The sequence below is a fragment of the Herpailurus yagouaroundi genome, unplaced genomic scaffold (genome assembly GCF_014898765.1).
Source record: "Herpailurus yagouaroundi ecotype Mexico unplaced genomic scaffold, PumYag 159, whole genome shotgun sequence".
NCBI classification, from domain to species: Eukaryota; Metazoa; Chordata; class Mammalia; order Carnivora; family Felidae; genus Herpailurus; species Herpailurus yagouaroundi.
The window spans coordinates 79,737,391-79,760,661 of NW_024412400.1; the positions used below are offsets into that span (position 1 = coordinate 79,737,391).

The 23,271-nt window shown below is 47.7% G+C and overlaps 1 protein-coding gene across 2 annotated transcripts in view; it reads left to right on the forward strand.

Moving 5' to 3' along the window:
* Nucleotides 1–10,056: 10,056 nt before the first annotated feature.
* Nucleotides 10,057–23,271, forward strand: part of LPP (LIM domain containing preferred translocation partner in lipoma) — a 692,086-nt gene continuing 678,871 nt past the window's right edge. The window contains exon 1 of one of the 2 annotated variants that reach the window (XM_040481153.1): nt 10,057–10,164. The gene's annotated coding sequence lies outside the window, so the exon portion shown is untranslated. Of the gene's footprint in view, nt 10,165–10,241; nt 10,351–23,271 lie in introns of those variants that run through there. The other variant, XM_040481156.1, reaches the window with a different exon arrangement.

Below are 23,271 nucleotides of genomic sequence, written 5' to 3' on the forward strand. Positions count from 1 at the left end.
TCACATACCGTGAGATCGTGACCTGAGCCGAAGTCGGACGCTTAACCGACTGAGCCACCCAGGCGCCCCTCTTAAATTTTTTTTAACGTTTATTTATTATTGGGAGACAGAGAGAGAGAGAGAGACAGAGCGTGAGCAGGGGAGGGGCAGAGAGAGAGGGAGACACAGAATCTGAAGAAGGTTCCAAGCTCTGAGCTGTCAGCACAGAGCCCGAAGCAGGGCTCGAACTCACAAACCGTGAGATCATGACCTGAGTCAGACACTTAACCGACTGAGCCACTCGGGTGCCCCTAGATAATTTTTGAACTGTAATAATTAGTCATTATAAAATAGAAGGCAACAAAATCACATCTGTTTCTTGTTCCTACCTCTGCCACGGTGATCAAACATAATGCTTTACTTGTAAACAGAGGTGGGAATAAAATGTCACAGCCATATGCTTTATAGAATTTAATTGGAGATTCGTCCATCATTCCAATGCAGTTACCACTTTTTTTTTTTTTTTTTTTTTTCTTAAAGAAAAGCACTTAGAGCGTTTAGACATCAGTTCGGTGATCTTATATTTGAGAGTTCGAGGCTGGGAAGTCCTCTCATCTAGGCTCTATTTGGAGAAGTCACGGCTTAATATATTCCGCATGTGGGTCCGTGTGGTTTAGTAAACACTGGTGGCTGACAAGAGAAAACACTAGTGGCTGACTTCATCAACAGTGTAAAAAGGTTGAGTGGAGATAGGAGAAGCAGCGCTAGGGATCATGAACTTCAGCAACAATAGCTTTGTGGTGTTTACAGTTTGCTTTTACATTCATTATTTTACCAGATCCACGCCATAAAGATACAGAGCAAGGTGGACAGTAAATCCTTATCTGGTAGATAGATGAATCAATGAATGAATGAATGAATGGCAGATAAATGCCTTGGGAGAAAGAACAACTTTCTCAGGGTCATACCCTTATTAGCAGAGCTGGAAGCAGAACCCGTGTCTCTTGACCGTGCACCTGAACATCCGCCTCTGTGCTCATGTATGTGGTTGAGTACTTCATCTGGGCATGGCATAGGAGACCTACTTGGCATTTGTAAATGCCACCCAAACCATTCATGCTGCTTATATTTCTGTTCAGAATATCCTGAAGGATTCTGGTAATTTGCCTGCCTGTCTATTGGGCCCTCTGTTGTAGAAAAAGAGAAAGTTTATAATAAAGTAGTCTGCTGACATGAAGCTAGACTTTAAGCCAGAGCCTATCAGTGCCCTGCAGGTATTTGAGACTCCAGGCACACAGCTGTAGACCGCTGGGTGGTTTGGGGCTAGACAGGGTCAGGATCTTAGGTGAGATATTAAGGTAGTATGGTGCTCTATGAGTTAGCCTAATACTGCGAGCCTGCCTGGGACTTTGTAAGGCTCAAAGCAAAGGTAAAAACACCAGCCCCTTTGGCTTGAAAACTCATTTTAGGCATGCAAACATGAACTGTTGACCTATAATTCTCAATGGATATCTGGCTATCTATTTTTATTCAAGGTTTTTTTTTTCTTCTTTTCTTCAAATTGTCCTTATATTGTGTATTCAAAATGCATTGGAAGCTTTCCGGTGTGAATTCAGTGGAGCCCCATCTAATGTTAGTGTCAGTGACTGAAATAAAAGCATATAGTGGAGATTTTTGCTTGAAATTATCCTTTAGAATACTTAGGAAGGTGTCATGTTGAAGCCCAACCCAGCCTACTTTTCTTCCAGCTTTGGGACTAATGCTGTTTCTCATTTGAGCACCAGAAGAAGCATCTGGCTTTCACCTGGCGGCCATGCTGAATACAAAATGGGTGTCTTTCAACAACAGAATTAGCAAGGTGAGAGACCACACTACAGAGAGCAGGCAGAGCTTGGGAGACCCATTGTGGGGCAGGTTTACATCTCACATCCCCTGCCCACAAAAGCCCTGGTGGAGAGCACTTTGGGGGGCATTTGACTTCTTATCTCTCTCTTCTCTCTGCTCTCATGTTGAATTTGTGAATGTTAAATGCATAAAAGGTGGGGCAGCATCTTTTTTTTTTTTTTTAATTTTTTTTTTCAACGTTTATTTATTTTTTGGGACAGAGAGAGACAGAGCATGAACGGGGGAAGGGCAGAGAGAGAGGGAGACACAGAATCGGAAACAGGCTCCAGGCTCTGAGCCATCAGCCCAGAGCCTGACGCGGGGCTCGAACTCCCGGACCGCGAGATCGTGACCTGGCTGAAGTCGGACGCTTAACCGACTGCGCCACCCAGGCGCCCCAGAGGTGGGGCAGCATCTTAATGAGAACTTGACCTCAAAGAAGGGGACAATGGGAGAGAACTTTTTAGGGAAGAATTAGCCAGACTTGACAACTAATTGGAGAGAGGTGTTGGGGAGAGAGAAAAGTCAAGAATGACCCTGGGTGAGGCACCTGGGTGGCTCAGCTCGTTGGGCATCTGACTCTTGATTTTGGCTTGGGTCATGATCTTGAAGTTTGTGGGTCTGTGCTCTCAGCAAGGAGCCTGCTTGGGATTCTTTCTCTCCCTCTCTCTCTCTCTGCCCCTCCCTTGCTTGGGTGCGTGCACACGCTCTCTCTCTCTCTCTCTCTCTCTCTCTCTCTCTCTCTCAAAAAAAAAAAAAAAACAAAAAAAAAAAAAAAAAAAAAAAAAGAATGACCCTGGGTTGTGATTGGAATGATTGGTGTATCACAGATGGAAACAGGGAGGTGTGGAGAACAGAGGATTTGGGGCATGTTCAATTTGAAGCCATGCTGAGTTTGAGAGCTTTCAAATGTAGGCTGAATAGCTACCATGAGACTTCTAGCCCACAACTCAAAAACAAGACATAAAAAGTTGAAGATTGTTTACAATTGAGAACTTCCAATTAAAATTAAATTCATTGTGCAAAGTGGGAGAAACCCTGGCTCACTCAATTTGAAGTCTACCCCACCTTTCTTCTGGGATTGCACTGACAAAGAATGTCTTAAACTAAATGGGTGAGTGAAGGGCCAAAGGTTAGAAATATGGGTAAAAATCTCATCAAATATTTCAGTATAATAGCCCAAAACAAACCACCTGGCATGGATTCCTGAGAAGATTCAAGTGTCAAAAGAGGGATTGCAACTTTTCAAATATGTGTTGTTGTTTTTTGCCTTAAAGAAATAAGCACTTTATTATCTTTGTCTTATACAGACACATAGGCATATTTAAAATAATGTATGTTTATCGCAAGCAATTTTAGATGAGTAAAAAGAAGAAACCATACTACCATTTAAAGATAGCCATTTTTAAAGCCTTGGTTCATAATCTTTCAGGTCCTTTTTTATACATTTACAGTTTCTTTTCCACTTTAAAATATCATGTGCCCAAAAGAAATGAAAATATATGTCCATACAAAGAGTTTTACATAAAATGTTCATAGCAAGATCATTCATAATGTTCCCAAAGTGGATAAAGCCCAAACATTCAGCAATTGGTGAATGGATAAACAAAATATGGTATATCCATACAGTGGAATATTATTTGGCCATAAAAAAGAACAAAGTATTTTTTTTAATGCTTATTTATTTATTTTGAGAGAGAGAGAGAGAGAGGTAGCAGAAGAGGGAAAGACTGAGAGGGAGAGAGAGAATCCCAAGCAGGCTCTGCACGGAAAGCGCCCCATGTGGGGCTCAAACTCACAAACTGTGAGATCATGGCCTGAGCTGAAATTGAGTTGGATGCCTAACTGACTGAGCCACCCAGTAGTCCCAAGAACAAAGTATTAATACACGTTACAGCATAGATTAGTCTTGAAAACATTATGTTAAATGAAAGTAGCCATGTGCAATGTTGACACATTGCATGATTCCATTTATATGAAATATCCAGAATATACAAATCTATAAAGACAGAAAGTAGATTAGTGCTTGCCTAGCGCTGCAAGTTGGAATGGGGAATGACTGTAATTGGGTACAAGGTTTCTTTCTGGGATGATGGCACTGTTCTAATGTTAGAATGCAGTGATGGTTATACAATTCCATAAATTTATTATAAACCATGTGTATGCTTAAAATGAGTGAATTTCATGGTATATAAATGATAATCTCAACTAAGCTGTCAAAACATATATTGTGGACCTCTTTTGATTCACCTAAAACTGAGGTTGAAGATATAAACCTAATCAAATCCCTGTTATTGGTCAGAGATGCTCTCTTCTGCTCTGATACCTGCTGTGATTTTCCACAAGTGAATGAGATTGTGCACTGCAGCCGTGAGTGAGGCAAAGCACATCCTAAGGCCTATCCTCAGATGCCCAGACCATCAAGAACTAACAGAACTTCTTCAGTACTCACATAACTTCACACAGCTTTCTAGGAGCCAGTGAGGCCATTGAGACCAAGATCACAGAGACTGAAACTTTGGACAGCATCCTTTGCCTCCTCACTGATGTTGTGAAGCCAAAACGTGTGCTCCATGTTTGTGCTCCCCCAACAGGCACTGGGGGGTGTCTCCACGCTCATTGTTGCCTGTTCCATCAGGAGGCTGTCAGCTGAAGTATCAGGTCCAGACCATTCAGTGGTCCATTGGGAAGTCTCAGCCAAGCTACCTCACTGACCCTTTCCCTTGGATTGGTACGATATATTGCCTTTGTGTTAGCATGTAGGATAGGTACTGTGTCTATGTGTCTCAACATTGAATTCCTAGGCCTAATACAGTTAGTAGGTGCATAGTAGACACTTGCTAGAATAAAAAGGTGTCATAAACTTTGTGATTTGGAGTTTCTAAAGCTTTTCATTGATAATGGACCCAAGAAGCATTCAAGCTCTATCCATCGGCATTTCTGCCAACATAGACTAGCCCCCAGTCAGACTGAACTGCCTGGCCTCGGACCTCACTGGCTTCCAGACATGGTCACAAGTTTTGCATGTTCTGGGCTTACCTGAGGTCGAAAGCCAACAGACTTGTGTAGGGGGCTGAGTGGGGATAGGCCAACTACATTCAGATTATGTGCTCCTGTGATGTGGAAAAATGCAAACACTGATCACTCTACAGCCACTGACTGAAAGTCAGGTTCAAAAACTAGGGAAACTAGGGAAAATAGTGCAGAAACCCATGGCAAATACAGCCACTGTGTGCTCACATTTGCTTGATTCCTCTAAGCCAGTAGACCTCATGACACCATTTCCCTCAAGAAAAAAAGACCTCGTATTCAAAACAGGGAGAACGATTCATTTAGGAAGTCTGATGATGTATTCTTTTCTTTTCTTTTTTTTTTTTTACATTGAGATCATTTTTTTCCCATTGTACAATGAGGTGTGAAGAACAGAGAGTAAACAAACCTTTTGTAAATGGCTTCGTTATCTTTAGTGCTGCATTTATGAAAAGTCTGCCACTATTGTTTACCGTATCAAGTTTTCGACTCTTTACAAAAGGCTGATGCTTATCTGACCTGGCCAGGGGTCTTGTTCCCATCATGCACTGGTACAATAGTCCTGGGAAGAGAATGAAGTTCAATTATAGAGCAGGTACATAAAATGTTAAAACCGTGACTTGTACTTCATTCTCCCTGGAAAAAGGCAAACTTGGGTGTTCTTTTAAGAATTTATGTGATACTAAGTGGCAAAATTACCATTGTTTTGATTCTGGGTCTACTGCTATAGCAGAACTCTCTCCTTAGCTAATTTATAAAATTTATATATGCTAAATATGGGAAGGCCTAGATCTGTGCACGCAAGTCACATTGTAACACGTAACAAATAACCCTCTTCCTCCCCCTCATCCCTCCTAGCCCCTGCCCAGAGTCATGGTCTAAGATTAAGTGACTAATCTTCCAGAGGGAAGGCATCACTTATGTTGCTTTTCTAGCCAAGATGAAGGAGTCACTCATGCACTCACTAGACAGCATTTGGTCGTTAAGTCCTAAGTACTGCCTTGGCTGTTGGGGAGGAGAAATGAACAACATATGAAGCCTACTGCAAAGGATTTTATGTTTGTGAGGAAGAGATCAAACACCTACAAAAATTTACAATGTAATGGGAACATCAAGTACATACCCTGTCCAGAAGATAGAGCGATTATTTTCTTACCAATGGAGAAGGTTTGGAAGGAATGAGCAACAAGGAGATGATTGCTTGAAAGGGAGTTGGTAGGACAGCTAGAATCTGCATTTGTGGAAATGGGCCCAGGATAGGATTTCAGGAGAAGGAAACTAAACTTTCAGGAGAAAGAGCTGGAAGCAAGTACTGCCGGAAATTCTATGGGCATGTGTGCGTGTGTGTGTGTGTGTGTGTGTGTGTGTGTGTGTGGTGGTGGTAATGGTGGAGGGTTGGACGTGTAGTCGGTGGAAAAGCCCATTAGGGCTTGATCACAGAAGCAGGAAGGGACAGCTGAAGAGTCTGTACTTAATGCAGTTGATAGCATGGAACCTTGACAAGTTTCAGAGTATAATGTGGCATACTACCCTTTGAGAAGATGAATTTGGTCAACAGGTTGAAAGCAGTGTCGAATATGGAAGAGCTGGGAGAGGATAGGAGAATACCCAATTTAAGAACCTGACTGTATGGATAAAGAAATTGAGACCGGAGAGGAAGTGACCACAAAGTTACCTAGCAGTAACGATGTTACTGCAGTTACCTTGCAGTTTTAGGGCAAGGAAAGGACTTACAGGCTTCCTTTTTGCTGCATCCCCATGCTAATCATGGTTCGACTTCCAAATGGTTGTAGAGTAGTCAGGATCCTCTTATTCTTCCTCTCCCTTCCTCTGGTCTGCTTGTATTCAGGCCTCATCGTTTGAAGAAGTTGTCTGATTTTATTTATTTATTTATGTATTTATGTATTTATTTATTTATTTTTGAGAGAGAGAGAGAGAGAGAGAGAGGAGAGAACAGGGGACGGGTTGAGAGACAGAGGGAGACGGAGAATCCCAAGTAGGTTTCACGCTGTCTTAGGAGTTGTGAGATCATGACCTGGGTCGAAACCAAGAATTGGATGCTTAACCGCCTGAGCCACCCAGGTGCCCCTGTCTGATTTTACTTAAACACTTAGACCTTATACCTCCTGCATCATCTTCTGCCTTAGACTAGGAGGAGGAAGGAGGAGGAGGGGGCAAAGGGGGGGAAGAGAGGAGAAGGAGGGGAAGGGTGAGGAGGAAGAAGGGGAGGAGGGGGAAAAACAGTTGGACGTTTACAATGGTCAAGGCAAGGCACTGTGTAAAGGATTCAGACAAATTAGACTCAGTCCGGTAGCAGAGACAGACAAGATGACCAGTGACATAATCTGGAGCCATATGGACTGAGCAGAGTGACAGGAACATTCTTTAGGGGCAATGCATCCACTGGAGGTGGCAGTAGGGGCAGAAAGGCCTCTCAGGGGATATTTGGGGGGAGTCTGAAGAGGTTATGCAAGGGTTGTCACGTGGATGGAGAAGGAAGGGCACTCCTGTGAGAAAGAAGAACCCATCAAGAGGCAGATAAGCACAGACAGGTAAGAAGTGTTTGGAAAAGCACTACGCCTCACTTGTTTGCAGGGTGGTGGCATGGGCAGGACTGGCAGAAAGGAGGCTGAAAGGCTGTGCAAAGCACAGCAAGGAGTTTGGCCTGATGAGTTTAAATTGGGAAGAGGCAACATCAGGTTAGTGTTTGCCTTCCATCTTCCAAGCCCCTCTTGTCCTTAGCATTTCTCCAGTAGCCTCTTCGTAGCTCTTCCTCTGGGTCAACTGTGGGAGATTATGAGTTCTGCACATCGGAGTGTTCCAGCTGAGACCAGATGGTCACGCAGCAGTGGGTGAGCCAAGTGCCGGACTGCCTGGGATCAGTGGGGAACCTCAGCTTGCTCATGTACTAGCTCTGTGTTAAGAGGTTAAGAGCACGCTACTTAACCTCCCTGGGCTTTACTTTCCTCGTGGGCAAAAGGGCAAAGTAGAGAAAGGAATAATGCCAACCTTAGAAAGGTTTGGCGCGGTTAAATAAAATGCCTATGCAAAATCCTTAGAATGCTGCCCAGCGTATCCTAACCACGAAACCTGGAATGCCATGTGCTACCCAGGGGCCTTTGGGTAAGGAGCTGTAGTGGATGCAAGGGAACAGTGGGACCACAGCCTGCCCTTCCTCAAAGTTTTGTGTGCCATCACTGGAACAGTAAGAATCCTTTTGCAGGGTGTGCGATCCTCAGATCACATGACCTCTGCCCCACCTCAAATCCAGTGTGCTTCTTTTAGTCTCTGGATTGGTAATCCTGTGTTTCTCTGGCATTGAGTCTGCAAATTTACACAATGTTTCCTTCTTTCTTAAGCCCCTGAACACATCAGGTTTTAACTGGGATGGTGAAAGAAGGGAGAATACAAAAGAAACCAGATCAGCAAATGAGAAGGAGGCTTTGACTTGGATTTGCATCTGATGACAACACCAAGGTGCCCTTGGCCAAGCATCCAATTTACCACTTTGCCTCTCACACTCCTGGTGAGTGCCTCGTGAGACAAAATTTATCTTTCCTGATTACCTTTATATAACTCTTGGGCTAACACCATGCCCACCTGAGCAATTCAACACACCCATACAACAGTCAACATAATTAGTAGCATTTCTGGATCCAACACAACAGTCTTATAATGTGTATGATGGAGGAAGTGAATGACTCTAATTATACCTTATTAAATCTCATTAATCCTCATTAGAACCCCATTACTCTTTATAAGTGTGTTACTGGGGAAAAGAAAAAGAAATGCTGGTCAAGTCCCGTTATATTGGATGGGGATCGGGTGGACCCATTCTTACATTGGGTCTTACTAAGACCCAATACACCTTTGAGAAAGCACTTGTATGATGTACTCAGGTGAGGGATTATTATTTCAGATATGAGGAGGCCAGAAATACAAGGAAACAAGGTCCACAGCCTCGGAGTGCCTTCCAGGCAATAGCTGCCGAACATCACAACCTTTTTTTTGATAAAGTAAACGGTGGTTTTCATGGTTGCTCGTATTTACAAATGTCAGAGGGAAAAAAGTCCGACTCAAACCTTCCAAGAACAGGCTTGCCTCTATTCAAACCAGTTCACCCAGTTCACATTTTTTTTTTTTTTTTTTTTTTTTTTTTTTTTTTTTGAAGCTGTAAGCACATAGCAAGCTTTCTGGGCTTCCGGACAAGACTGGGAAGTAATTGTTAAAACTGCAGGGGTTCGATTCAGCAGGGGACACAGGAAGCTGCCCTGAAGCAACTGATTGTCATCGCTAACTCAGGGCTCACTGTCAATGAGAACCTTCCAGGAACTGACTCTGGGGCCCTGAGAAGTTGGAAAGCTCTTCCCAGGGGGGGTCAGTGTTGCCTACGTATGTACACGTCGCCTGCTTCACTGCTCAGTGGGACAAAGGGAGTCAGGGCCCTATCTGGTGTCGGGAATCTGGCTGGGAGGCAAAGCATCCGGGGCCAATGCCTGGATCTGTGTCCTGTATGACCCTGGGCAAGTCATTTCTCCTCCCAGGGCTTCAGTTTTCTCCTGAGTGAAGTGAGCGGGCTGGGAAGTTGGTCTTTGCCAGCTCTACCATCCAGTAGGTTCTGAGTGTTGCTGGGAACCCAGGGCGAGGCTCAAGAAGAAGATCCGAGAAGGGGATTCCTTGGCAGGGTCGCTTCTGCTCAGGCTCAGCGCCTTGTGTTGGCGCTTCCATTGTAGACACGGGTCCCCCCGTGTCTTCAGCAGCCCCTCCACTCAGCCGCTTCCTCCTTCTACGTCTGCTTCCTCTTCCTCCAGTGTAGGCAAAGCCTCCACACCTCCCTCTTTTCCTTCCTCCTTTGCAAGCTCCCCGCATCCCCGCGTCTCCTCCTCTTCCTCCCAGGAAGTAACATGCCCTCCGTGCGCCCACCTTCTGGCCTAGCCGCGGCCCCAGCGGGCGCCCCCTCCCCCGCCTGGCGAGCGCTGCGCGGCGGCCCGCGGGCACACGCTTTCCCATACCTTACATGGACAAATGCGTGCAGGCAAAGTCAGGAATTCAGGCCCCTGACGTCAGCCTCCAGCTCTCAGGGCACCGCACGGGAGCCCGAGGGGAGGGGGTGGGGACGGTGGGGAGGAAGGAGGGGGAAAGGCACCAACCAGCAGCAGCTCCAGCCCTGCCGAAGTTTCACTTTTTGTCTGTGGGTCCGCTCCCGGCCCCCGCGCGAGCTTTCCCGGGATAAGTAGCATTAGCAAGGAGGGGAGAGCCGGGCGCTGCAAGGTAAGGGCTGGCTGCACCGCCCGGGCGCTGGGCGCGGTGCGCGGTGCGGGGCGCGGGGCCGGGCCTGTCCGGGGCCGGGGACAATGGGAGGGGGAGTGCCCGGGCACCTCCTCCTTCGCCTTTGCCTCCGCCTCCAGCCGCTGCCGCCGCTGCCGCCGCCGCTGCCCCGGCCGCCTCCTCCCCGAGGTATTGTTGCAAATCCTCCTTCCTTCCCCCCACCCTCCGCTCGCGGGCGCCTCGGGAACCCCCGGCCCTCCCCGGGCGCGAGCGCCTCCCGGGAGGCAGGCGCGCGGGGCGCAGGGCGCGGAGCGCGCGCCCAGCCCGGGCCGCAGGGCCCGCGGTGCGGAAGTGCCCGCCGCGGCGCAATCACGGGGTGCACGCATGGGGGGAGGGGGACCCCGAGTTTTCGGGAAGCGTCGACCTGGGACTGGGCGGGGTTGGAGCCCTTCCCTGAGCGCCCCCTGCCCGGGCTTTTCTGGGCGTCTAGGGGGCGGGGCCACACCCAGCCGCTTGGAGCTTTCGCGGAATCTCAGTTGTCACGGTGGAAAGGGCCTAGGAACCCAGTCATTCTAGTCCCCCCATTTTACAGTCGGCGCATTTGAGGCCCGGAGACAAGGAGGGCCTCCCTGGAGTCACTCACTAGAGGCCGAGCCATAATCGACATAGATGGTTCCCTACTCCTGGTTCCTTTTCTGCAAGCATTTCTCTAGCACTCACTGTGTGCCAAGCGCTGTGTTGGCTGGGTGTGTGGGGTCGGGAGGCTGATGGGGCCCAGGCCCTGCCCTCAGGGAGCGCTCATTCACCCGAGATGCCCAACCAGACCCAGGATAAAGTGCGGAGTGCCTGGAGAAAGGCTTGAATAAAGTTTGATTTCTCTCTTTGGAGGGGCCGCGCTGGGTCAAGGCTTTGAAGCATAGGGTGTTTTCTGAAGCCAGCCGGAGACAGGAAGGCCATTTGCACGGGATTGGGGGGGGGGGGGGATGAAGACCCAAGAAGACTAAATAAATTGTGGAGAGAGGAGATGAAGCTGTAAATGTGGCTGTGTTGGGGGTGCGGGGTGCATGGAGCGGGGGGGGGGGGTCGGCAAGAGAAAAGATAAACACTGGAATTGTGCTTGAGTAGTCTACAGAGCAACGCCTCTGGGACTTGTGCTCCAGGAACTGAAAGGTCTCTCTCACTTCCCTTCTCTTCCCTTCCCAGGGATCCGCTGCCTTCCTGCCTCCAACACAAAATGCAAAAATTTAGGGTCCTCTCTGAGCTACTTTCCTAGTACCAGACTCACTTCACTTTGTTTCCAGTACCCTTTTCTAAATTGTTTGCCTCCCGAAGAAACTCCTTCTCACTAAGGTGTTAGTGACTTAATTAACGGCTTACCATTCCCAGCAAATTGCATTTTAGGGAAGACTTTAAGTAGAAGGGGGAAAGTAGCTGAATGCCCCCACCCCCACCCCCATTCCTCACCCTCCCACTCTCTTACAGGCAGGAAAACCAACACAGAGGCCCAGAGGAGGCGGGTGCTAGTTCTGGAGCCTACGTTGAATAATGGTGGATGCTGGGGGGCCAGAACCCCAAACGGGGTTTTCTCCACTCCGCAACCAGCCTTCCTTCTTCCAGGTGCCTGCCAGCACCAGGAGTCAATTACAGAGAAGAGCCTGATCTTGCATTGAATCTTTGGGAGGCAGTCCCCCAGCCACAACACGGGGACTTTTATAGTCTGGAATGTAGACTCTAGATGAGAGATAAGTAGTTGGGGTTAGCTGTCTGAGTGGTTGAGGGCCTGGGTCCTTTGGGTCAGGTATTCTCCCCGGCAGTAGGTGGGCCTAGAGTTGGCTTTGGGAATAGGCCTAGGGAGCTGAGTTGCTGGGCTGGTTACTATGCTGGGAATGAGGAGGACCCTTTTTAGGGTGACCTATTCTTGTGGAGAAGTCACAGTTCTAGGATGGCAGACAGTTCCAGGTAGTGGTTGGTGGAGAGGAGACTTCATTATGAAGCGAGTTGGGATCTGACTTGAAGTCCTCTTTTGAGGGTTTTGATCAGGCTGGGACATGATTGAGAAGGGAAGGAACGGGCCTGGGGCAGCGTCTTGCCCCTCAGTTCCAGCCAGGGAGGCAATAATTTGGTCTAAGAGTGTTCTCAGTGGGTGTTCGTTCATTTACTGCGAGTGCCTATTACGGGCCATTGGCAAATACGAGAAATTTGTAGCAGGTTTCCATGTTTTACTGAGACAAATAAATTTTATTTCATCAACTCTAAAACACACTTTACATTTTAATGTCACTGAAATCGGGTTCTCTTTTAATCACAGATGTGTCATAGCTGAGCAGTTTTTCATTCTAAGTTGACAATGGTACATCTTACAGTTGATGGTTTAGATTTGATACAATTTGCTCATTACACCCTTTATGAATGTACAGGGCTCTGCACTTTATTAAACAGTTTCCCATTAGACATTCCATTTGGATATCAAAAAAATCTTTGGAGAATTGGGCCTGGCGACATCTTTCGTCTGCATGTGAACCTTTGCCCAAGGTCACATGGCTAATTAGAGACATGCTCAAAATTACAGCCCTGAACTTTGACTCCTGGTGTGTTAATATGTGACTTTACTTCGCTGTGACCCTGGTGCCGATTAATTGGGAAGGGGGGAGAGTCAGACTGGATGTGATTTCGGAACTGTGGCTCAGGATGCTGCCATGATGATGGGTCTTTGGCCAAGACGGAAGATGCCTGGTGACAGGGTAAAAGCAAGGGATGGAGCACACAGCTATTTTTACACAGAAAGGAGAAGCGCAGTGCGTGAAGCACAGAATTTCTGGAGCCAGCCTCCACAGTGAACCAGGAACGGGTTGGCGCTGGGAGTACAAAGATGAGGCCACACAGTGCCTGCCGTTGAGGAGCACGTGTGTGTGTGTGTGTGTGTGTGTGTGTGTGTGTGTGTGTGTGTGGAGGGGGGGGTTGCTGTTACAGGGGGTATGTTCTGGCTACTCTGCACTGAGGAGGGTTGACTTCAGGGAAGCAACCACAGAAGGCGTAGTGTCTGAGGAGAATCTTTAGGGCTAAGCAGGAGTTGTGCCCTGGGGAAGAAGCTCTGGGCAGAGACAGGGCTGTGAGGCCTTTTGCAGTCCTAGGGAAAGTTTATGCCTCAGGCTGTGTTTTGAATGACCAGCGTGAAGGGGGGCTGTGGGAAATGGAGATGTGATTTCGAATTTAATTTGCTACGTAGATTTAAATTTATCTTGCAGGCTAAAGGGACATTACTTGCTTCTCTGGAAATTGACTTGAGAACGAGCCTGGGCAGGGGTTCCGGAACCCTCCTTGTCACTGGGATTAGGTATCTGGGAGGTAATGCAGGAAGCACGGTGACACATTGAGTAACTGAGAGTGAACCTGAGACTTTGACCCTGGTCAGTAATAGGGAGTCTTAGCTCAGGGTGCGCCTCGGTGGGTGGGTGGGCGTGCACTGGTGGGGACTTTTCCGGGAATGTGGCGTTGGAAGGCTGCGCCTTGCTGGAAGAAACCCAGGCGAAGAAGGAAGGGTGAGGCTGTGCTGCAGGTGGGAAGCAGCTCTCTGGGTGGAAATCCGTGGGCTCGAAGGTGTGTGTGCAGCAGAGGTGAGGCGAGGAAGGAGGGAACGGACGTGTGTTGTGGGAGTCCGGTCCACTCTCCCTGGATGTGTGGTGGGAATGGGCTGGTGCATTTCCGTGCGGGTCACAGAAATGAGAAAGAACACTGATGTGGTGTTCGCCTCTCCTCACTCTCTGGGAATAGGGTGGGTGGCAGGAGAGTTAATGGGATTCGTGCTTGTCAGCAGGGAAAGCGCAGGATTGAGGCTAGAAAACGTGGGTCTGCTTAGCATTCTTAACAATAATAGTAATAATAATATAATAATAATTTTGACGGTTTTCTGAGTGCTTCTCATCTGCTTACGTAATTCTCCTACTGGTTGGTGAAGGGAAGCTTTATGATTATCCGTCTCATTGTGCAGATGAGAAAATGAGTTTTTGGCCAAGTAAGGTCACGCAACTGCTAGTCCATGGCTAAGTGTCCAACCTTCGCCTGAGCTGTAGCTTCTTCACGCTTCTCTCAGGTGTCCACAGAATGAAAATCAATGGTGTTTTCCAGTGTTTTTTCTTGGCATTGAATTCAGTGCACATTCACGGGGCCCAGTGGGATCACAGTTGAAGGGCTATGTGGGTGACCAGGCTTCTCAATGCCACATTGGTGCTGCCAGGCCTCTTCTCTCGTAAGATACTACTGTTCCCACTACCCTTTGGGTGTCTTCTCTCCCCAAACCCACCTGGCCGGAGACAGTAGAGCCTCTCCAGCAAACCATCCCCCATCATTGTTCCCTCCTCAGCCCTCTGTCGCGATAAGGATTTGCTGTATTCCTGGAGAGAGGCGGTTGGGGAGATGGCAAGGTTGGGAAGCGAGGGAGGGTTTTGATTCCTGTTAGTGCCCTGGATCTGTGGCTCCTTCAACAAGGCTGGGTGTCCCCGGGAGTTGAGTGGAATAGCTCCTGTTGGATCCTGCCCTTCCTTGGGTCATGCAGACCCCTTCCTGAAAGATGGCTTTCTGGCTCAGGACTCTGAGAGATCAACTTCAGTTCTTCCTGTGGCCCACCTGCCTCGGGTTTGTCGTTTGCATTTCGATGACTCACAGATAAAGGTATCTTCAGGTAGAAAAGACAGAACCTAGAAATGGCACTCAACAAAGTCAGCAAGACCTTGGCTGGGCTGCCTGGGTGGCTCAGGCGGTTGGGTGTCTGACTTCAGCTCAGGTCATGATCTCACAGTTTGTGAGTTGAAGCCCCGCATCGGGCTCTGTGCCGACAGCTCAGAGCCTGGAGCCTGCTTCAGATTCTGTGTCTCCCTCTCTTTCTGCCCCTCCCCTGCTCACACTCTGTCTCTCTCTCAAAAATAAATGAACATTAAAAAAAATAAAAAATAAAAAAAAGACTTTGGCCGTCTTATCTCCAAATCCCTTTGGTCTCTGGTGCTTTGAAGATGTTCAGTCCTGTTTGTTAAATGAATGAACGACATTTACTGACACGATATAGGCACTGGTCACCACCTGGCTTTATATGCTTGCTAGTCTTTGTTTCCCCTCCACTGTAAAAGAAGCTTCACGAGGATCACCAGGATGCCTGCTTTGTTGATGGCCATATTCCCAGGCCCAGAAGAGTGCCTGGCACATGGCAGATGCTTTGGAAATACTGGTTAGATGAAGAAAGGGATTGACTTGGTTCGCTGCAACCACACGAGAGCAGTGATGGGGGAGAGGGACTTTTACTGACCCAGAAGCTTGGGTCCGTGGAGTCCCAGGATTGGATTGAGAACCAGCTATGCTACGGCTGCCACAGTCCCACTGCCAGGGTGAAGACCAGGGTCTGGGAATGGAGAGGGGAGTCTCTCAATGCGCCATCCTGAGGGTGAGTGCAATTGTAGCTGTTCTCTTGCTTTCCCTCCCACAGCCAGGTGGTTGCATTGTTCTGGAACATTCTTCTGTTTTCTCAGTCTGTGCCTTTGCCTGACCGTTGTCTCTGCCTGTTGTAAACCCATGGCCCTTTAAGTTCAAGGCCAAACCCCGCCTTGTGCCATGATGCCATTCCCTGACTCTTTGTCCCCTTCTCCCCCACCTATATGTGTGATCACATACACCCCAATCTTTTGTATTCAGTGCAGCTCAGGTGAGTGATTAACATATGCCCCACGGAAATGCTGGATACTGGCTGACAAAGACGACCGAGGCTGTATCCCTATGGATCTTTATTCCAGTATAGGAGAGAGACTAAAATAGAGCATGGTGAGGCCCTACTAGAAGGATGAACAAAGGGCTGATGGGAGCACTAGGAAGGGAGTGACCCACCACCTGGAAGAATAGGCACATGCTCAGAGAAGAAGACATCGGGTTGGGTTTTGAAGAGTGAGTAGGAGTTCCTATGGTGGACAGGGATGGAAGAGTTTTCTACACAGAGAGACCTCGATGTGCAGTCCTGAGGCTTTAAAAGTGTTTGGTAAATGGAAAGGTGTGTTTGGAGATCGCCATGAATGATGGGGCTGGCCCGGGAGGGTTAGACGGGAAAGGGCTGGCAGGAGGAACAAGGATGACGGCAGTTGTGGGGAGCGGGAGGGCTTTTGTTACGTCTTGAGCAAAGAAGGCTGTTGGTGGATCTGTATTTCAGAGAGCTCTAGTGGCAGGGTGGCCCAGAGGCAGGGAGCCCCTTTAGGAGGCTGCTGATGTGTTCCAGGGTGGGTGATAGCGGGCCTGTACCAGCCCAGCAGAGAAGAAGGGGAAGAACGGATTCCAGGAGCTGTTTGCTGTCAGAATCATAACAGGTAGCTTAGTGCCTCCTCTTGTCCTGATTATTTGCCAGCTTATCAGCCTTGGCTGGAAAAAAAACTTTCATGTGAGCCAGGCTTGGAGGCAGTAGAGGCTGCGAGCTGGCAACCAGTTCCTGCCTTAGAAGTGTGGGCTGGGCCTCGGAGGCCAGAGCAACCCGATCCCTCGTTGCCCAGGTGAGGAAACCGAGGCCCTGGGAAAGGAACACAGGGCTCGGTCACATCCTTGTCAGGTGAGCCTGAGTCGGACATCGGCCCATACGCCCAGGCCAGACCTCTTTCAAAGGTGGTTTTGATTCTTTTTCTGCTGAGCCTGGCCTGACACATGCCTTCTCTGCTCCCCACTGTCCCCCCACCCCCACCCCCACAACTCTGCTTTAGAAAATTCCAGAGGGGGTACAGCTTGGAGATCACTGTTACTGGGCTTGAACCTTATGCTTTACACTGTGAAACAAACTGATCACGATGGCTGTTTGAGAGTGTGTGTGTTGGGGATTGATTTCTTTTACTGCCATGTATGCCCTTCCCTTTTTTGCAAGAACCAAGGTTCTGACTCCATGGTAACTTCAAGTTTCCTTGCTTGTGACAACCCTCAGCCCCAACCCCACCCGTCCCCTTTCATTTTTACGTATTTTTGCTTGCATAAAGGTTTTCACGCTGCCGGTATGAGATCCATTACAGGGTAGATCCTCCTACCCATCGCAGAGAACCCGGGGTCTTCCTAGCACTTTTTATGTGGAGGATGCATTTTACTATCATTTTTATTACTTAAGCTCCCGATTGCAATCTAAGGGATGGGTCAGCAGGATTAGTCTTGTCTTGCAGAGTGTGGGCAAGAATTCAGGCGTGGAGAGCCTTCCCATGGGGTGCTCGGCTTTACATGGCAGAATAAGAATCCCACCTCCCAAGCTCCTGTCCTGCTCCTTAACTGTTGGGAAGCGTGAGAAATTGACAGGAACATCCTTAGCAGGCCTTATGCATAGGCAGGAAACTATCAGTATTACTTCACCGTGTAGTAATTAATTAGCATTCACTGCCTGTGTCTGACTTTGGAAGTCAACTGACAATCAGGTTGGAAACCCCAAACTCTGAGGGTCTGGGCTTTGCCATGCTATCATTTTCACAGTACCATCACCAAAGGATTTTGGTGTATGGAAAGCATACACCTCTGTTTGAGCCACCCACTAGCCCTGTGATCTTTTTTTTTTTACAGTTTTATTTATTTATTTATTTATTTATTTATTTATTTATTTGAGACACAGCAGGAGAGAGTGGGGCAGGGACAGAGAGAGAGGGAGAAGGAATCCCAAGCAGGCTACGTGCCGTGAGTGCAGAGCTTGATGCGGGACTCCAGATCATGAACGAGGAGATTGTGCCCTGAGTCCAAACCAAGAGTTGGGTGCTCAACCCGCTGAGCCACCCAGGCGCCCCTAGCCCTGTGATCTTAAGTAAGTTCTGGAACATCTCTGAGCCTCAGTTACCTTCAAACAGAGATCTTACATCAGAGTGCATTTGTGAGAACCGGAGGAGCTCCCTTCCCAGTGCTTACTGTATTGCAGTGTGGCCATGTAGCGTGCCCGTGTGGCAATTTCTGGTGCCCAGCATGGTGTGTAGCAGATGGTGGTGGTACTTTACCCTACTGGCGGTGGAGATCGTGGGATTTAGTTAGACCCAGACAGTGCCAAGTTCCAATCGTAGCTGAACTGCTTAATGGAGACTGCTCCCTGGGGTGGTCACAGGCGTAAGTTGGCAGGTCCCTCATTTTTTGACTTCTTAGTGATGAGGGCGTGGCTGTTGAGAACAGCGCGCCCTGCAGAGTGAACCGTGTGCCACGGACATCCATGACACTTCCATGCTGTCAGAATGGCTTTTGACCAGTGAATGGCTGTGCGGTGTCCCTTCTTCCATTGCAACCATCCCACTCTTCACGGGATTTGTGCCTTTCAGCCCTGCGGGGTTTGCTTCTATTGCAGTAATTGCTTGGGTCACAGCCTCACATCAAAGCCCCCTGTGGTTACAATGGAAAACTGGTATGGAGGGGTGGGGCCACTCCTCCCTCTGGAGCTTCTGTGGGAACCTTTCATGGGGCAGGTCAGCAAGAGGATCAGGACAGGGTGGGGTTATTTCACTGACCTTCAAGAATTGTGTGTTGGCCTTGTCCCACCGCCCAGCGTGGGCCCTTTTCCTGCCATCGCCACTGTGAGCATTGCTCAGTCGCTCAGGCCATTCTCCAGCAGATCAGCTGCCCTGTTGAAAGACTCGGGGAGGTGGAGGTGACCCCCTTAGGAGAAGATGGCTGCGGACATATGGTGAATGTTTTGGCATCTTTAGAAGACCACTTTGTGGATATGAAGGGATCCCCGACCTTAACTCTAGCCTCAGTTTTCTGGTGGAGAAATGTAGCCGTAGCAACAGTATTTAGCTAACAGGCAGAGGGACTGTCCTCCTTGGGCTGTCCTGGCTTCTGTCTGGGTCCTAGCATAGAATTGACAGTGACCCCTTTTCACTCCCAAAGGTGTTCTGATTGGGAGGATAGATTGTCTGGTTGCTGCACCTGTAGATGAGTGTGGAGGGAGCTAGGGCAAGGAGTGAGCGTGAGACTAGGTCTATCGTGTTGCCTTAGCAAACACCCACCGTTTTTGCTAGAGGAGACGCTACGTGCTCGAGCAATGTTGGTTCCATGAACTACTTCTGTAAGGTGAAGTTTGGGGATGCCTGAAGGTGACGTCACGATTGCAGGCACACAGGGTTTATCAGGGTTGATACAAACACGTTAATGCTTGTCAGAGGGTAGGAAGGGGCCGCCACAAGAGCAATTACCGTAGAGGACTGATGTGCGCGCGCACTGGCACGTGTGGGACTTTGGTGGAAGGGCTGGGTCTTAGGTTAGACGTTGAAGGACGTGAAAGCTTCGTCCAAGATGCAACAGGGCAGCTAAAATGGCTCTGGCTAGTAAATCTGAAGCAACAAGACGGATCCTTTGTCCCCATGTATCCTCTAGCTGGGTTTTTGAATCATTTATTTTCCATTCATTGGCCCATCTTGATAATGATCTCTGACTATAACCGTGGAAGCCCCAGTGCGGTACTAAATTCTGTGCCAAGAAGTCACTAGAGTAACCCGTGCGTATTCTTCCGAATGAATTTCCACAGAAGATGGTTCTTGTGAAGTTCCTGGCAAGCAAATCAAAACTTAGTTGGCGCCTGGAGCTTCTGACTTGTTTGGTACGAGAACAAGTCATTTGCAAGAGCTGCAGCAGGGAGTTGCCACCAACAGGGCAGGGTGTGTGTGCCCTGACTCGTGGGAAAGTCAAACTGCAGTGACCTGGAGGGTGAGTGGCACCTTTTCTTAGAATGAGGTGAAAGGCAGGTCAGCTTTTCAGATGTCTGGTCATTTCCAGTCTGGAAACTTCTTGGCCACAGACGAGCAGCAGCTTCGCTTGGAGACTATTAGGGTTCCACTGATGATAGTGGAACAGGACCCTAAAGATACATTTATTTGCCCGTCGATCTGATGCACTGGTGTCCTTGCTCACTCCTCGTGCCAGATGTACCTGTGAATGAATGAGTGACATTCTCGTCTGGGTTTTGGGGATGCAAACTGTGTACAAGAAAGTACCTGGTGGCTCTAATTGGGTGGTGACTAACTCGAGGGACCTGGGGGAAACTTCACAGATGAAGAAACCATCATTTATTTTTTTTTTAATTTTTTTTTTCAACGTTTTTATTTATTTTTGGGACAGAGAGAGACAGAGCATGAACGGGGGAGGGGCAGAGAGAGAGGGAGACACAGAATCGGAAACAGGCTCCAGGCTCCGAGCCATCAGCCCAGAGCCTGACGCGGGGCTTGAACTCACGGACCGTGAGATCATGACCTGGCTGAAGTCGGACGCTTAACCGACTGCGCCACCCAGGCGCCCCGAAGAAACCATCATTTAAATAGGCTTTGAAGGATGAGTGGGAATTTGGTAGGCAGGAGGAACACAGGGTAAGTTAAGCAGGGGAAACACAGTTAAGCAGGGGAAATAACATGGCAGAGACAGAGACGTCTCTAAGAAAGTGTACCACACCTTGGAGAAGTGGAATCATGGGGGATAGACTGCATAGTACAGAGGCCATGGAAATGAGGGTGAAAAGCTAGGGTGGGGCTAAGATTGAGAAAGGGCTTGATTGCTGAGGAGTTGAGTCTGCACTATGGAAGGAGCATCACGTAGGGTGAACTGTGCTTCAGGAAAAAAGTGGTATGCTGGATGGGGAGGGAGGGTACTCGAGATGGCAACATGGGCTGCAATAGCCCAGGCAGAAGACAAAGGGAAGCTGAATTAGGGCTGATGCCATGGACGTGGTGGATGTTTCACAGGTAAAATAGAGGTCACCCCATCTTCTTGTTTAAATAAAAGGAAACTCAGACCCTGAGCAGATGATACATGCAAAGTCCCCAGCCCTGGTTGCAGCATAACCTCCAGGTCGTCCCATCCAATGCCCAGTGTCTGTAGAAGGGTGACAGAGTGCATGGCTGTTGAGATAGCTCTTTGTCAAGGGGAAGATCTCTATCCCTTTTTATCCTTTAAGAATTCCATGAAATCTCTTGATTCTGAATGGAATTGGTTCTTCCTAGGGTTATTAAATCTCTAATCACTGGAGATGTTCAAGCAGGGGCTGATTGGAATGTTAGCGAAAACGCAGGTATCGATGGAAGACTTGATATAGAAATGTCTTTGAGGCCTGCCCAATCTGACTTTTTCCCTTCCTTCCTTCCTTCCTTCCTTCCTTCCTTCGAAAAGATATTTGTAACAATCTTACCTGGAGGTCCTCTGTCCATTTGGCTTCTCAGGATCCTCTTAGGTAAACTGGATAAATGGCAGAAGAAGTTAAAAATGGATGATCAAACACTAAGAGTGGTGGGCTATTTTTCACACAGAGTGTCGAGGGAGTGACCATTTTGGTGCCAATAAGTTAATACACACTCAAGTGAGCTCTTTGTGGCCTAGACTGGCCTGCATGATCCTGATCAAAATGGAATATGGTTGTGCCTTTCTACTAGTCGTCATTTTTATAGTGCTTTGCAGTTAATCATGTGTTTTCCTATGAATTACAGATAAATCCCCTCAACAGTGCTGTGAGTAGTTATTACTGTCCAGGTTTTGCTGATCAGGAACGTGAGGTGAGAGATTACATGACCTTCCTAGGGCCCACGCTAGTCGGATGGTGAGCCAGGACTTCGACTTGAGTTTTCTGTTAGCACAATTTTGGATTCCTCCTGTTCCCAGCCTGTGCCGATCCCTGGGACAAGCTGTAGCTTTGTTTATATTCGTATCCATTGTGGATCCTGATGTGTGGCAAGAATTTAATAAGTGTTTGTCAAATGACCATGTGAACAAATTAATTGTATAAACAAATAAATGAGAACTTGAGTTGTAAGAATATGTTTACTAGTGAAAAAACCAAATTCATCTCACGTAAACCATTAATCTGTTATCAAAAGACAAAAAAAACTCTTTTAGAATGTATTTACTCAACTACATTAAACACACACACACACACACACACACACACACACACCAAAAAACCTCCCACCAAAACTTTTTGTACCTCAAAACCACTCTCTTATTTCTTATGAGACCATAACCCTCATCTTAACCCCGCTCCCAAAGCGCGTGTCTACTTTTTTCTATGTGTACAAAATTTCCACTTAATATTATTACGGAAGTCTTACTTTTTTTTTTTTTGGCCTGGAATTTATATATATCTTTTACATAACTAAAACTTTGTTGAAATCAATAAATCCTGCTTTAAACACTACCTATGTGGACAGTAGGATAGTTTTCAATTTGAAAAAAAAGTTAAATGCAATTCAATATGTTAACAAATGCAGTGTAAACATTAGTGGGCAAATACCTCTTACTTCCTTCTTTAATTTTTTTTTTAAAGTTTATTTTTGAGAGAGAGAGACAGTGTGAGTGGCAGAGGGGCAGAGAGGGAGGGAGACATGGAATCCGAAGCAGGCTCCAGGCTCCGAGCTGTCAGCACAGAGCCGGATGTGGGGTTCGAACCCACAAACTGAGAGGTTATGACGTGAGCAGAAGTTGGATGCTTAACCGCCTGAGCCACCCAGGCACCCTGCTTTTACTTCTTTCTACCATATTATTTAATAAAGACAACTGTTTTCTGTGGCACTTGCACTTATCCCTTACAGTGGTTGCTATTCTGTCCCTTGCATTATGTGTTTATGTGAATTTATTTCTTATCTCCTTCTGGATGCAGTAGAAAAGGCAAGGATGGTTGGAGACAGGTTCAAATCACGGTGCTGCCATTCGTTAGCTATTGTGACCTTGTATTGGTTCGTTAGCCTCTTCTTTGAAAGGGGATAATAGTGCCTTCCACGTAATGTGGCTGTGAAAGGAATTCTGTGGTCAGTGGATTAAAGCACCAACGCCCGCCATGTGCTGCTGGAGAATGTTCTCTCTGTCCTCTTTCTCCCTGACAACCCACCAGGTAAGACAACCGTGATCTTTTCCCTGCATTTCCCTGTAGAGCATGACCCATAGCAGGTAGACCCTAAGCAAATGTTTATGTGCTGGCTGAACAAGTTTAGGTTCTTTCGAAGGAGAATTACCGGCACAAAATACTGAATATCTCTAATACTTTTCATACCAGTTGCCATTCAGCCTCCAGCAGAGTCATTAGCAGTGTGTGAGTCTGCTTGTTTTTCTAGATCTTCACTTGGATTTAATTTTATAACATGTATTTGTCTTTGCTAAATTAATATG